The following is a 3,927-nucleotide window of genomic DNA, read 5'->3' on the forward strand; positions in this document are numbered from 1 at the left end:
CATCAACTGTAAAAACAGAGGGACTGCCGAAAGGAACACCGTGGTAAAATGGTTTTCTGAAATCCCAAAGCATCGTATAATCTTTCTCAAAATAGATACTGCTCTGATAAAACAGCGGGACTGGTGGAATTTGATAATATAACGTTGGCTCAGTGGACTGTTTGTCTGTTTCTCATCACCGTCAGGGTCAGGGGTCCGTGTTTTACAGGTCTTATTGTCTGACACGTGTACACTGACTTAGAGTCAGAGTAATAAAGCCAAACTTTCTTTGTCTTCTTCTCTAAAATATATGCAGTAAAGTTAGCTAGATATTTCATCATCTCTCCAGCCTTGAGCTATTGATACACATTAAAAGCTTTGTTTGCATCAATTTGACAAATAACAGTTAGTTCTCATTGTTCAGTTTTGAGAGTAAGTTCATACTTAACCCTTGTGTAGTCTTAACATTCTGTATACTCCCCTTGTCCTAAAGGTCAAAAATGACCCGCCTTCACTAAACCCCTAATATGAAACAAATGTATTTAATTTTAAACCCCAAATCTATTTTGCATGAAGAAACAACCTGTCATTCATCACAAACTTTGTGAATATCTGTGTTTCCCCTCTTCATAATGCAGAAAGACTGCATTTAATCTGTCACGGCCGTCGTCAGGGTGGAAATGACCGGACCAAGGTGCAGCGTGGTGAGGGTACATTTTCCTTTATTTATGTAAATGTCGGCAACAAAACAAGAAACAAAGAAACGACTGTGAAGCTTACTAGGGCTATAGTGCCACTAACAAAGATAACTACCCACAAAATACAAAGGAAAAAAGCTGCCTAAGTATGATTCCCAATCAGAGACAACGATGGACAGCTGTCCCTGATTGAGAACTATACCCGGCCAAAACATAGAAACAAACAACATAGAATGCCCACCCCAAATCACACCCTGACCTAACCAAATGGAGAAATAAAACGGCTCTCTAAGGTCAGGGCGTGACATAATCAGTGGACACCACTCGTTTTTATTACAACACACCTGTCATAATTGTTTTCTTTGCTAAAGTAGAGATTTATTATTATTGTTATTATTGCTAAAGGTACTGCATAGGTGTAACATTATTTTCTTACCAAGAGATAGCACTTGTATAGCCTAAGAAAGTAGAAGAAATGTGTATAAAGTAGTTTGAATGCATTTTATTGAAGGGAAACAATAACAGTCTTGAACTTTTTTGGCAACATAGTAATATATTCTTATATACTGTACAATAAGCAATTCAACTACAAAATCCTAGTCTTCTGACATTTTTTTAACCATTTGCCCCCCCCCCCCCCCACACACACAAAGTGTATAAACAACAACAATAAATAAGAATAAAATAAGATAATAGATACAAAACTAACACGTGAAGAACATAAATCAATCAACTCTAATTAGCACATGTAGGACGGTATGCAAGTGTGTGTGCATGGACTTTGCAGATGTATTTCTCACATGTGCAGCACATAGTATATGTTTTACAGTCCTTCTTTGGGGGCAGAATTGGCATCTCCTCCTCTTGCTTGCCCCAGCTGCATCCTCAGGTGGATCAGGACAAGATTCAGCCCCCTGAACAGCTTTCACAAGTGCTGCAGAGGCTGCTGTGTGGGGGAAGCACTCCCTTCTTTGAATGTATGGGGTTTACAAGTGCCTTTCCCAGCTGCTCCAGGAACACCCTCCTCTTGTTCTGCTTATCAGGCATCCAGGTAGGATTGATCTTGTTCCATATCACGAAGGCATTGTATGAGGAAACATCAATGTTGTTATGGAAGATTACCAGAGGCCAGCGGGCAGTCCTCCTGCAGCTGTAAGTTCCAATCACCTTGTCCAGGTTGTCCATGCCTCCTTTTTTTGTGGTTGTAGTCTAGGATGATGGCTGGCTTCCTGTCTTCACTATCACTGATCTCAGACATTTTGTGCAGTGTGCTCAGGAGGGCCATATTCTTGTTCCTCTTTGGGAGGTAAGAAACTAGAGTGGTGGTGGGGGTGAAGGAAAAACTTTGATAAGAATGCCTCTCTCCCCCTTATTGTGAGAAGTGCAGGGGGGAGCTCAGGCTTGTTCTTTCTAACTGTGCAAACCATGGTGATCTTCCTCTTCAGGAGCTGCTGGCTGAGTTCATAAGAGGTGAAGAAATTGTCACACGTGACATTGTGCCCCCTCAGTCCATCTGTAATATCAAGCACAACCCGCATCCCCTGGTACTTCTGTGGGCCTCCGCTGGTTGGCTTCCCTGTGTAGACCTGCATCTTCCAAGCGTAAATCAATGATATTACAGCAATACATCATAAAATTAACAGTGAAAATCATTTACATTACAGATATGAAAATAAAAATTGACCTCTGAATGGAACCAGTTGCTCATCCACTGTTACTTCAGGTATGGCAGACGCTCCACCCACTTCTCCCAGACCTCTCTTATGGCAGCCAGTTTGTCTCTCACACATCTTGCAGGTCTTGACTCACGGTTATCAAATCATAGCATTCTTGAGAAAATGTGAAAGACTTTCAGTGGCATCGTTGGCACGGAAAATCTCCCTTTCACTCTCTGCATCCCAGAGACTACATGTAGCCTCGCCTCGGACCATACACACCCTCTAAGATTAGCAGCCCTATGTAGGCACGCAGGTCAATCGCATCCATCCTTTTCCAGTTGTCTCCATATTTACGGAAAGCTTCCAAATTTGTCATCTCCAGGATGATTTTTTCATTGGCTGGTGTGATGAACATGTAGAATGTTGAGGCGATGTCCTGTGGACCCTGGGGTCATTCTTATGACATTTTGTGCTGCCCTTCTGCCCTGGTTGTCAAGGACCATGTTATTTTGCTGTTCTTTGAAAAAAAATGTCTCTCTTTTAACTTGGGGGATTTCTTATTCATCTGAAGATGATGCATCGTGCTCTGGGTTGTATTCTTCCCCATCTTCCTTTTCAGATACCTCCTCCTCTTCTAAATCATTGTTCTCTTGTTCCTAATGGACATCTGAAAAAATCCAATCTACGACCTGTTGGGCACTGAAACGTGCACTCATTGCTTCAGCAAAGAGAGAGCTGGGGGGACTGTCATCTGCGGAAAGTTTTAGTTCAATCAGTAGCACACAATCTCAATTTGTCATTGTGTGTGTGTGTGTGTGTGTGGTGTGTGGTGTGTGGTGTGTGGTGTGTGGTGAGTGGTGTGTGTGTGTGTGTGTGTGTGTGTGTGTGTGTGTGTGTGTGTGTGTGTGTGTGTGTGTGTGTGTGTGTGTGTGTGTGTGTGTGCGTGCGTGCGTGCGTGCGTGCGTGCGTGCGTGCGTGCGTGCGTGCGTGCGTGTGTGTGTGTGTTTTTGTGGTGTGTAAATGATTTTATAACTGCCGGGTCAAAAATTATCCAAGACAATCTTTGTTCACCGGTGGTGTACAGCTTTAATGGAAATATGAACAAAGGCGATGTTTCACTTCTTCTAATGTTGGGGTCAATCTAGGAAAAGTCATAAAATTTCAAGTTGAACAACAATCATTTAGGGAGTTTTCTCTGCTGTTAAACGTAGTGGAGGGTCATTTTCGACCCTTAAGATAACACAAATTTTTTCATCTTAGTTCCAAGATGGAGTAGCAGTCAGACCTCTTTGTCCTCGTCTTTGTCGTGTCCCATGTATTTATCTTTTATATATTTTTCTGTTTTATCTTTTTTCTAAACCTCAACTTCAAAATACTCACCTGCGACCCGCCTCACCCAATGTGTTGTGGATCTGCTTTTTTCTAAAATATTTTCTTTACTCCTCAATCGGAACCCCAACAGAGCTAGCCAGCTGATTAGCTACTAGCTAGTAGATGCTAGTGGTCATCAGCTAACCGTTAGCTCAGAAAACTCTCGCCAGTTTGCACAAGGTGATTCAAACCAGAGCATATCGAACCTATTTTCTCTCCAT

The sequence above is a fragment of the Salvelinus alpinus genome, chromosome 34 (assembly GCF_045679555.1).
Source record: "Salvelinus alpinus chromosome 34, SLU_Salpinus.1, whole genome shotgun sequence".
Taxonomy (NCBI): domain Eukaryota; kingdom Metazoa; phylum Chordata; class Actinopteri; order Salmoniformes; family Salmonidae; genus Salvelinus; species Salvelinus alpinus.